Source organism: Typopeltis vanoorti, chromosome 1 (genome assembly GCF_054136105.1).
Source record: "Typopeltis vanoorti isolate ZY-2024b chromosome 1, IOZ_Tvanoo_1.0, whole genome shotgun sequence".
Lineage (NCBI taxonomy): Eukaryota > Metazoa > Arthropoda > Arachnida > Uropygi > Thelyphonidae > Typopeltis > Typopeltis vanoorti.
In genome coordinates, this window is record NC_143549.1 from 114,820,043 (window position 1) to 114,833,561 (window position 13,519).

Here is a 13,519-nt window from a genome sequence, read left to right on the forward strand (position 1 = left end):
GGCTTCAGATGATGCAAGATGAAAGGTAGGCTCCCCGCAGTTTCTAGAAGTAATACGGATTCCCTGACGCGTAGCGATATCGGGGAAGGCTTTTATAATGGCAACTTGCATCATTTGATATTGCATTTCAATTTTGGAATTTTTTAATGGTAGGCATGTTAGTGTTTTCCAGTTTAGCGTCTGAGTTAGGAGTTCCCCTATGATTCATATTCCTGCCCAGTTCCATTTAGGGAAAAGGAAGTGCTGGCCAGTTGTGAGACTTGTTATGTTTCTGTTCGAAAACAGTGCTTCTGTTAGTACAGCTGACTCTGTTGATCCTGTCAGTGTGTGATGAAGCTCTGTATTTGTCCACTGCTGTAGAGCATCTTTGTAAAAAAAGAGGTAGTTTAGGAGGTAATGGTACAGAACTGGCCATTAGGAGGATTGTTGAAAGTGTAAGTCCTCGGATGGATGATTTCATTATGTAATCGTAGGTAGTTACATAAGTATGATTGCACTGAAGTGTCTTTAGCCAAAGGATTATCCTGAAGGATATGATCTTCTTTTCAAGAGAAATCCGGCCTTGACCTCGCTTATTGAGTGGCTTGTAGAGTTCAGAGTAGGTTGTCCAGTTAGTATTTCCATAGGAAACGTTTCATTGCCTTTTTAATATGACGGAAAAAGTCTTCGGGGGGGGGATGTTAGAAATTTCAGGGTATGCCATAGCACACTCGCAGTCATCTGGTTGATTATTAGGATTCTTCCTCTAAGTGAAGACATTGAACAAAGCAGTTCCATTTTCCTACCACTTGTTTATATTGGTTGTGTAGCTGTGTTCAGTTCAGTGCATTATATATTTTGGTGTTGCCAAGGTGCATACCTAAGTATATTTGTCCTTCACTTGATCAGGTACACTCCATTGGAGAATCATTTCTAGCCTTCCATCTGCCTGACCACAAGCCAGTGGTTTTTGCATTAGTTAATTTGCCCCCTGAGGCTGGTGCATATAGTCTGTGTTCTTCCTCGGTTAGTGTGATTTCTTTTTCATTTCGGACTATTACAGTGACATCATCGGCATATGCTTATAGAGTTATTTTTTGGTGTGGCTCTATTATGCTGGTTCATTTGGCGATGATGGTGTAATATACTCTTTTTAAGAAAGGTTCTATGGCCAGTATGTATAATTGTCCAGAGCGAGGACATTCTTGTTTGATCCCACGAGAGTACGACAAGATCCCTCGAAAGTATGACAAAGTGCGAGTGAACCTGTTGTTGATTTTTAAACAGAAGTGTGCATCTCTGTATAGCAATTGCACTGTTTCAATGATGAGAGCACCATAGCCAAATGCCTATAGGATTTCATAAAGGTACTAGTGCTCTACGCTGTCGAAAGCCTTCTTTTCGTGTTGGCTATTTGCGATGTGGATGGATGAGATCTCTTATTACATGGAGGTTAGTGCGTATTGATCTTCCTGGGCAGAGTACGTTTGATGTTGGCCAATAACTTCAGGCAATGTTGGCCTTTATTCGGTTTGCTAAATCTTTGGAAATGATTTTGCAATCGGTATTAATTAGGGAGATTGGACGCTAGTTTCGGATATCCGTGTGGTCTCCCTTCTTTGGTAAAAATCGTGCTGCTGATGTCGTGACGGATTGCGGGAGCCAATTGAGGTAGACTTCTTGCAGTATATTGAGGAGAAGTGGTCCGAGTTGATTCCAGATGATTTGGAAAAACTCAGACGTGAGACCATCAAGGCCGGGAGATTTGTTCTTTGGCAAAGATGTGCATGCAGTTTTCAGTTTCTGTAGAGTGATTGGGTTTACTAAGTGAATCCGATCTGTTGCAGATTCTTTTTGTTTCTTTCAGTATTTCTTGAATGGCATGAAGGGATGTTCCTATAGAGCTGTAGGCATTCTTGTAGTATTGCAGGATTTCAGAAGTGATTTCACTTGGATCCTCTGTGATGCGGCCATCTTGAAACCTAATAGCGGAGATGCAGTTATTTTTGCCTGGTATTTTTTTCCAAAGATAAAAGAATATTTCGTGGGTGCATCTGAGAAACGTATTTGTGTATGTCGCGATCTAAGTAGGGCACCCTTTGCGGATACTTGTGTCTTTGCATGGCTTGGAGGGCTGAATTATATTCGGGGCTTTCTTCTGGTAGATACTGCAGCTGTTCTTCGAGTTTTCGGATATTAATGTTTCTCTGCTGATTCTTCTGGTGACTGTAGATCTGCATGAAGGATTTTACTGGCGGTTTTAGGTGCGGCCACCATGTCTCCGTTGGTTCTGTATTCCACTTCATGTGAATGAGGTTGGTTATTAAAGCTTGAGTGTTAATTATGTATTGTGGATCTTTCAGGAGAGTATTGTTGAAGATCCAATAGGCACTTCCTGATTTGGATGCTTCCAAAGATAATGAAAGTTGCAGCTTAATGAAGCAATGATCTGAGATGTAGGAAGGAATGTATGAGATGTTTCTAACTAGAGGAACAGTGTGTTTGGATATGTAATATCTGTCCAGTCGTGCTTGACAGAGTGGCCTATTGGTTGCTGTGATTGCTGACCTCCATGTGTAGGACTTTTTATCTACATGTTGATGCCGAAAGACGTCAATGACTTCATTATTGTTTACCAGTTTTCGAAGTTGATTTATTGAGCTACGATGTTCAGTACAAAACTGGTTGACTCTGTATGTCTGAATGCAATTAATTTTGTCTTATAAGAGTTTAGGTATATGGAAGTTTTGATGATCCAATCGTAGCATATTTATGACATTATGCACTTTATTTGGGCTATGCTTGGATTATTATGAATAAGTACTATAGCTGTATCGTGTGCATATTGTCACTGAGAGGTAGCTGGTTAATAGCGTGCATATATATGTTGAATAGAATTGAGGCTAGAGCAACTCCCTGTGACGCTCCTAAGGATACTGGTAACACTAGTACGGACTTTCCAATGCGTATAATTTGTTTTCTGTATTGAAGGTAGTTTCTAACACAAGTGTGCCTATTCCGACATATCTTAGCTTCTCTTTTGAAATCTTTAGTCAAGTAGTTAAAGAATATCATGACAATTCTGTTTTTATCTAAGGCGGCATTAATTACGTCTGTAAAATCTTCCAAGAGAGATGTTGTTCCCATATTCTTCTGAATACAATACAGTGTTTTGAGGATGATAATAAATGGTCTTTGTATATGTTGCGAGTTTGCTAAGCACGTTTCCATAATTTGATTAATAATGGGTAATGCTGCTATGGGTGTAATTATTGATTATATTTCTTTTAACATGTTCGTATATAAGAGTGATTACAGTAGTTTTTATCCTTCTGGTATATGTGCGGTTTTAAATAGTTTATTTATTAATTTTAGTATGATCACCATATCCTTAGGTCTTATACTATCGATTCCTGACCATTTGTTGGTTTGATGTAATACAAAGGAAGTTCTGCTTCGCTTACGTTTAGGAACAATAATGTCTGTTTTGCTTCTTGTCCGAGTGGAGAATCGTGTTTTATGAATGAAGGGATATTGCTCTGTAGTTCTTGGATGAAGTGTATGTACAAAGTATTGGTTAAAGTCATTTGGTAGTTGTTGGAAAGATTTGGCGTCTTTCATGAAGCTGCGTTTTATGGTTTCAGAGGCGGTGGTATTGGAAGCTCAATGTAGCACCTCGTTTATCAGATGCCAGGTTTGTTTCACTTCAATTTGTGAGGTTAATTTGCCTCTGTAATAATTTCTTTTTTGCATTTCTAATCTGAGTTTAAGGCGATTCCTTGTTATCTTAATTAGCGTTTTTAAGGATGCTTTATTTGGATATCGCTTTAATTATTTCATTAGGATATTTATACTGTCTTTGTATATCTATGATTATGCTTTGTGTTATTCATTGATTTTTGAACGGATTCTGACTTTCTTTGCAGCTTTCGTATATATTTCCTTTAGTGTGAGTTTGATGTTTTTGGATGAGGTATCTATTGAATTTAGTGAGGCATCTGTTTCCAGTTCGATTTTTCTTTTTTCTTTCTTATAAATGCTGCTATGTAAATATGTGGTGGTGCTCTAATGTTTATATGATCTAATCAAGAAACAGTAGTAGTATTTCTGACTATTTCTTCTCTGTTGGATGGCGTTATAGTATGTATTTGGTTATACGTGGACAACCTATGTAGGTATTGTATAGTGTTGTTATGGTTTGCATTTTCAATATTCATGTTTATATCACTGATTATTATCAGATATTCTGTTTAGCATAATTCTTGGTGTGTAAGCTAACAATTTAGTTCTTGTAAAAGTTTTATTAAATTTAAGTTTGCTGACCTGTAAATATCATTTCGTATTAATGGATGAAGTTGATTGGCGGTATAAATTATATCGATACAAATGTTTTCAGCATGCTCAATCTTATAAACACTTTCCTTTGCTATGAAATTGCGTTCGCTAAATATTAATATTCCACCATATCTTGTATTTGTCTGCAGCATCTGTGTTGTTGAAAGCCTGGAATTTGGAAGACAGTTGCTTCACCATTAGTAAAAATCCCTTCCGTTAGCATCAATATATCAATAACACCGGTGTAATTTTCAGATAAACCTGTAACATTAACCAATGTTTTCGAATGCTTCAGATATTAATATGCGAGATTGAGAGTCCTGTTATTTGAATTGTGTGTGTTGATTCCATAGATCGAGCGAGTCAAAAGTACAATTGCTGATATATCCTGGTATTATTACCTATCTGATGATTTGCATTCATTTTTTTATTGTGTTGAAGTCTACTTTTTTAATGTAATTTGGAGTATTTTGTTTTCTGATTCAACCTATCTCTATCTTCTGAGATTTTGATTTATGTAGAATTTGAAGATTGTGACTTTATCAAGAATATATTAATATCTCTGATTTCTTTTTTCCATTCAAATTGGGCTCGGAATCAGGTATATGTGTGGGCTTTTCGATAATATTTGCAATATTGTTGATTATAGGCGGGAATAATATTTTTCAGATTTTGTTCTGCATATTGGTGACCATTTTGCTGCCAATAAATATTTATATCATTATTATTATTTGACACCTCCAGGGAGTCCAAAGGCTCATCGAGGGAGGACAGCTGCTCTACAACTCTGTCTCCACCACTCAATCCAGCAACTGACCGAAACTACACCAACACCGTATACCTCCGACCACTGGTATTTCCACAGACAATCACAAACATCTATGCCCACGGCAGGATTCGGACCCACAGCCTTTTGGCTGGAGAGCGGATATGCTAACCACTTGGCTAACTGTTAACTGTTTTGTAGTCTTTTATATAAAGTAAGAGATCGAATAAATTAAATATAAGTAATGATGCTTACAATTTATTCTAGAGTTGTGAATGATTTTAGTAAATGCTATTATATACAATTTCTTTTTAATTACATTCTTGTTTAGTGTAATATCAATGATGTATCCTAGAATGCAGTTAAAATTATTACCTAAGCACATAATGTACATCATTTATCATAATGTACATTATGATTTATGTATCTAAAAGTACTGAAATAAATACATTCTCGAAATATTTTACAAATTTTAAATTCAGTAGAAACTTTCAAGATTTTAGAAAGAAAGATCACACATATGTAAAATTATTTATAAATGATTTGAAGGCAGTGACGACTAATATAAAAGTGGAAACGAAATAGTTGCAAATTATTGCCTATTATTGATAGAATGCATGTATTATATTTATGTTTATATACATGTATATTGTTGTAGACATACAATAATGCATTCATACAATATATAATGCATATAGTATATTGACTTATCTAGGCACTATCAGCCCGGAGAGACTTTTGGCCTCAAGTCTGGGCACGGTCCTCTGCGACTATCCGCCACATTTCGGTCTCCAGCCCGACAACCTGCAGGTCCTCCTCCTCCTCCTCGTGATCCACCCATCTCCTTCTCAGTCTGCCCGGCGGCCTCCCTGATCGGTGTCGAGCCTCCCACACTTGTCTCACAAGTCTTTCGGAGCCCCATACGATGCAAATGCCCCAGCCACTGAAGACGCCGGGCTCGCAACTCCATCAAGACGTCTGCCGAGTTGCACAAAGCGTGTATGGCAGCATTAGACCGCCTCCACCAGACTCCGTCTGCCATGACCCCTCTATAGATACGTCGTAGTATCTTGTTTTCGAATATTCTCAGGTGGTCGGCTTGCCTCAAAGTGAGAGTCCACGATTCAGCACCGTAGAGGAGAACAGGTCTAATCAGAGTCTTGTATGGTCTCACCATTGTAGTCCAAGACAGTATACGCGAGGCAAAAAGGGGACGCACTTGGTAGTAGGCCACATTCGGGCATTCACCGGACTCTGGACATCAGCTTCAACTTTGTTGTTTTCAGTCGCGATAGACCTCAGGTACCTAAATTCCGTCACCCTCTTAAACTAAGCAGCTCCCTCTAGATCTTGATCGCCATGGGATCAAGATCTAGATACTATATGCTCCCTAGATCTAGATCTTGATCTAGAGAGCATATAGAATATACTGTATATATAATGCAATAGTGCATGCATAATGCATAATGTAGGAAGTGGGTGTATTCGAGATTTGAGAGCGACTGAAATTTAGAGTGCATATTACAAGGGTTGCAAAGACTCCAGATCGTTGTACTTTTATAATAAGAAGTACACTTACACGTAGGGATAAACGGATCGTTGTGCCACAGTATAAAGCACTGTTCTGACATACTTGGACTCTTGTACTCATATTTGTCATTTGGTTTTCATTGTGATGTGGAAACATTGGAGATGGTCTAGAGATGAGTGACTAAACAATATTAGGACTGTGGATTATTGGCTATGGTGAGGGTTAAAGGAATGTGGATTGCTGAGTGTGGTTTATAGGAGGAAATGAAGTGATGTGATGGCTACGTTTAAGTTAGTGAGAGAATTTTATTGGACGAATCCAGAGGGGATTAAGGCGAGAAGAGAGGAACCAGAGGCCATCCCTATGTAAGAGTGTGGTGAAGAAGGCTGTAAAGAGTAGATTTTTGCATGGACAATTGCGAGTAAATGGAACGCATTACGGGAATGAGAATTTAATGCAAGGAGTGTTAATAATTTTAAGATTCATTACGATAAATATTTTGTCAGTTGAATGACACTTCTAGCGTCATTCAACAGACAGACGATCGGCATACAATCACTGTGTTGACACTATGGGGGAGGGTGTAATAACAACAACAATAACAGTAATAATAATAATAATAATGTGATCTACAAAAAACGGCACTTGGAACAGTCCATATTTTACGACGCTACCTGACTGGAGATTTTGAGTAATTCGAATTGCTCAATATCTCCAATCAAAATTATTGTTTGAAAGATATCTTCTTTTGACTCTGTATCAATTATGTAAATAAAATAACAATAATAACCTATAACATTTTAAAAGGAAAAACTGATACAGATTTGAATCTTTCATGAGACTTAAGAACCTCTTTACAAAAAAAATGGAAATCTGAATACAGTATTTTTTTATTATCCTGTGATAAAACCTAATTGCTAAAATACCTCCGTCGAATAAAGTTAAGAATGATATTATAATTTCTGTTTATTCTTTTGTTAGAGGATCAGTATCAGTTAAACAACCATTATTATTTCATGGGGATTTCAAATTTTCCCAAAGTTTAAGAAGAATTTTATAAAGCTTCACTGTGTACGAAAATCAGCGTTACTTGATATTCTCAGTCGGAACACGTTTGTGAGCAGGGACTTTGCAAATTTTAAAAACATAGGGGCCAAAATACTGCAGGCTAAAGAAAAACACCGGAAAATCACGGTTAGTTGACTCAGACTTATCTTTTACTACTAAATTAAATTAGCAAACTCAGAGAATACAACTGTCTGTAAAAGTGTGTGGTTTGAGATACACAAATAGCATAATTAACCAGTGAAAGAAATGGCAGAAGAAAATAATGGTTATTGATTGCACACAGTGCATATAAAATAACATCTGTAATTTTTTTTTAATTTAAACTCACTTTTTCAAGCTTCTCGTAAGGTGAACATCCATAAAATGAAACTGTACTTACCGGCTCAATAAAATTTTACTTATTTTGTCCTCTATTGACATGAAGAAATTAAACTCAGATACAGCGAATATTTTCAAAGTTATAACACAAACACACACACACTACTGATTATACTTATTGAGAAGCAAACGTTCTATATTTGAGCTAAAAATCCCTGCAGATATGAATTCTGAGCAAGACGGGTATAAAATATGCTACATAACTGGAACGTACATTTAAGACTATCACTGTTTAACCATAACTTACATTTCTCAGTAAGAGCATTTGGATATTAACGCATCATGTAGCCAAATAATACATTAAGAAATCGAACATCATTTAAACCGATCGTTCAAATCTTGATTTCATGCTACGTTTTTCAATCTGATGAAAAGTTTCTCGCATGAGACAAAAGGCATCAGTAATAGATTTCAACCAATCCAGCGATGACTTATATTAGATGCATTTATAATAAGTGAAGCAATACCTTCCTCATTCAGTTATATTATTTTATCAGAAATACACTCAATAGATCCATTATTCACACTAATTTTATAGTATCCTAAAGAACAGTCACCTGAAAGTTCCTGTCAAATGTATCGCATACTCTGGGGGAAATAGAACTTCGACACTTTCCACACATTTCCAGGGAAAGCTATTAATGCACTGCGAGTTTTCAAGCGTATTTCGGGTTGAAGCCCTCTCACCGATACACGAGAAAATTACGCTGTTAACCAAATATGCAACTATTATTGAAGAAAAATAAACAAGTTCGAAAACAAGAACTAAACCTTGCAGAGAAAATGATAAATTCTGAAGAAATTTCTGATAGATTAAGAGAAGGAATGGTGAGGTGAAGTTTGCAATAACAGAAAAATCCAAATTTCATTAGAGATTCATGTATAGTTTTGGAAAAAGAAGAAACATAAAAATTATTTAAAGCAAATCTGCAAGTACTCTGTGAACACAAGAAAAAATGTGAGAAAAGTAAGGCATGTTTAAAAGTAGGTAAACAAAAGTCCAGAAAAATCTTATAAAAATACGAAAACCCAGTTCACGATGTTCCTAATGTATACTTTACGTATACATAATGAACATCGCGAAGATGGCAAAATGCTCCACAATTTGAAAAATTAAAACCGAGAATTGAAGGAAGAGTAATAAACAAGGAATGTAAGATAATAAATAATAAAAATGATATAAAACAGAAGAAAAAAACATTTTGGATATGTAGGATAATTATTTAAAAATCATTCGGTAGTGATAGAATAATGAAAATATTCAGGAAGATGCAATCAAGAATATTTAACAATAATGAATCGGAAAATGAGTTTAGAATATATATATATATATATATATATATATATATATATATCAGGATTATATGGTAAGACAGCTGGATCAGATGATTCTTGACGAGAAATGCTTAGATAAGCTATTACAATGGCTACATTTCATAATCCAGACTCTCGGTTTTCTGATGCAGTACTGGTGTTAGAATGCTAAATGCCCATCTATACAGAGCGTGTGCCTGTTAAGTAATCAGATAACAGTTATTATATCAAAACAAAGAATTATATTTAGAATTGTCAATTACAAAGATTCAAAATAATCTCCCTCCAACTCCACACAACGTTTACATCTGTCGTACAGGTGTTCGAAGGCACGGTGGAAATCCTGAACGGACGGACACGTCGTTCAATCTGTGGGTCGTACTGCGTTGGATGTCTTCAATGTCGCTGAAGTGCTCCTCTTTCAAGGCACACTTCATTTTTGGGAAGAAGAAAAATTCTACCTGAGCCAAATCTCGCGAATAAGGGGGGGGGAGTGGATGTTCAATCACACAGATGACTTCAAAGCCATAAACTGCTTCACAGGCAAAATACAGTGCTCAAGCATGTTGTCGTGCAACAGAAACATTGTTGTGGAACAGTTCTTTCCTGACACATCGCATGCGGCGTGCAGACGTTGCATTACTCATAAATGACTTCAAAATTTAGAAACAAACTCATGGTGGATAATTCAAGCAGTGTCGAAAGCAGCAATGACCGTTGTGTTGACACATGAGTTTTGCAACGTGACTTTGTTTTGCCCGTGAGAAAACGTTCTACGACAGTTCATGCTCTGGCGTTTCGTTTCCGGATCAAACTGAAAAAAATAAACAACTGTCATAACCGGCGACAATTCTTTTCAACACACATCGCGATCTCGATCAACTGCATGTATGAACTTTTGGTAACATGCAACCCGATGTTCTCCCTTAGTCCCTGTGTTAACTTGTGCGGCACAAACCTTGAACAATTCTTCGTCTTGTGCAAATCTCTTTCTAATATTAATCTAGCCGTTTCCTTACCGACGCCAAGCGGTACGGCGAGTAACCTAGTGATTATTCGCCTGTGATGGGAAACAATTTCCCTAGCGTTCACCACATTTTCATTTGCCGTGCAGAAACTTGCCGTCCGTTCAAAGTGTGGTTAATCGTCTAGGATTCCTCCCTCCTTTAAACGTAGAAAACCAGCGAAAATAACTGCGCACGGCTCACTCAAGGCAGTAAACTGTTTCTAGGTCTTGTACAGTTCTGTAGCAGTTTTTCCTAATTTACAGTAAAGTTTTTCACAACTCTTTCACGCTTCACTCTCACACTCTTATTTCAACGGTTGTCACACGACAACTGCTACGTCAGCAGACTCGAAACGTGATTGCACCAGCGATTACAACATAGATTTAACGAACACTCTGTTTATAAAGCGAAATAATGTAGTATGTAAAGAATAGAGGAATTATCCTACTGTACTTTACCGGAAAGATTTATGCATGAATGGAGTAGAAGTTAACAAAATTTGTGGAAGAGAAACACAAGAATGAATAAAATGGGATCAGGCCAAATCGAAGTTGTCATGATCCTATGTTCATTCTAAGATAAATAGCGAGCAATCATGGGAATATAACAATAATCTATCTGTGTTTAAATTTTGCAGATCATCAAGGACGCCTCAAATATAATCAACAGAAAGACTGCGGATTATTTATCAGATATATTACATTACAGTAATATATCTGATGTATTTATTACATGACAGCGTGTAATAAAGCAATCGCAAGACCATGTGCAACTTAAAAAGAGCGCAGACTTCTGATTAAAATGATATACTGTTTCAGCCAATTCTATTTGTACACGCCTGTAAAGAGGACAGAGAGGTGTACAAAGAGAGAAAGCAAGAAGCCAAGAGAGTTGTGGCACAGGCGAAGGCCATGGCATATCAAGATCTGTATGATCAATTAGAAACAAAGGAAGGACAGAGGAAAATTTACCAACTAGCGAAATGTAGAAATAAAGCAGCTAAGGACATCTTACATGTGAAGCAGATCAAAGATGCTGAAGGAAGAGTATTATACAGGGATGTGGACATAAGAAACAGATGGAAAATATACTTTGAGGGACTTTTGAATGAGGAAAATGCAAGGTCTCACAGAGGAGATGGGCAACCTTCTGAGGGGATGGTGCAGAACATCAGTAGAATGGAAGTGACGGAGGCCATGAAGATGATGAGGAATGGAAAAGCGGTGGGCCCCGACAGAATTCCAGTGGAAGCATGGAAGGCACTGGGGGAAGAGGGAATTGACCTGCTGTGGGACCTGTTCATGAAAGTTTGCCAACAGGAAAATATACCCGAGGAATGGAGGGAGAGTACTCTTGTTCCCATCTACAAGGGTAAAGGGGATGCACAAGACTGTAAAAATTACAGAGGAATAAAGTTGATGTCCCACACAATGAAGATCCTAGAAAGGGTTCTTGATAGCAGATTGAGGGAGGAGGTAGAGATTACAAAGGAACAATTTGGCTTCATGCCTGGTAGATCAACAACAGATGCTATCTTTGAGTTACGACAGATGATGGAAAAATATCGAGAGAAACAAAGGGAGCTACATCTGGTATTTATTGATCTGGAGAAAGCATACGATAGAATGCCAAGGCAAGAAGTCTGGAGGTGTCTGAGGGAGAAGAATGTGCCGGAGAAATATGTAAGGTTGGTGCGGGAAATGTGCAGAAATGTGAAGACAAGTGTTCGGACCTGTTTGGGACAGACAGAAAGTTTTCAAGTAACAGTTGGCTTGCATCAAGGGTCAGCATTAAGTCCGTTTCTGTTTAATATTGTGATGGAGGTGGTAACAGAGGAGGTGAGAGAAGATGCACCTTGGACAATGTTGTATGCAGATGACATCTTGCTGTGTGTAGATTCAAGTGAAGAAACGGAAACTAAACTGGAAAGATGGAGAAAAGTACTGGAAGAGAGAGGTATGAGACTGAGCAGAAGTAAGACAGAGTATATGTGTTGCGCAGTGAGCGGTGGCCAGCAGACAGATCAGGAGCTGGAAGGAAATGTCATCAGGAAGGTGAGAGGCTTTAGATACTGACGTTCAACAGTGGAAGAAGATGGAGGAGCTGAGAAGGAAGTGGGATGCAGGATACAAGCGGGTTGGAGGAACTGGAGGGAGATGGCTGGAGTGTTATGCGATAAGAGGGTGCCGAACAATCTGAAAGGCAAAATTTATAGGACAGTAGTGAGGCCAGCTATGACATATGCTATAGAAACTGTGGCCCTGAGGAAAAATAACATCAGCAGGATGGAAGTAGTAGAGATGAGAATGCTTAGGTGGATGTGCGGTGTGACCAGAAAGGATCATCTGAGAAATGACTATGTCAGGGGAACAGTGAAAGTTACGAACTTAGGAGCGAAAACACAGGAGGCAAGGTTGAGATGGTTTGGTCATGTGATGAGGAGGGAGGAAGAATATGTGGGAAGAAGGGTCATTCAGATGGATGTGGAAGGAAGGCGGAAGCGTGGGCGGCCAAAGAAGAGATGGAGGGAGCTGGTAGAAGAGGACCTGAAGATGAAGAACTTGGATGTGGTGACAGCCCAAGACAGGAAGGTGTGGAGGAGACTCATAACAAACAGTGACCCCACTTAAGTGGGAGAAGCTGTAGAAGAAGAAGATTACATTACTGGCATGAGTAGCATTTATTCTTATAAATTGCAAATCATCTGACCCAAAGCACTGACAGCGTGTAATAAAGCAATCGCAAGACGATGTGCAACTTGAAAAGAGCGCAGTCTTCTGATTAAAATGATATACTGTTTCAGCCAATTCTATTTCTACACGCCTGTAAAAATGTTTCTTTATACGTTACCTTTATGGATTATATATTTTTTATCTTTTCAAGTATTCATTTCCCTATCGTAGTATAAATAAGGATTAGAAAATTACTACATTAAATTAAATAAAATTGCTAAATTACTTGTCCCTGATTGGCGAGTGAACAATAGAAGTTAATGAATGATTGCATGAGATGCAGAAATGGCGCATTTCTAGTAAAGTGTTGAACCTCACCAACGCAATATCGGCGAACAAACTGAATGACTAATTTTTAGTCTACTTTTAAATTGACGATAAATACTGAAGCATATGTTTATATCACAGA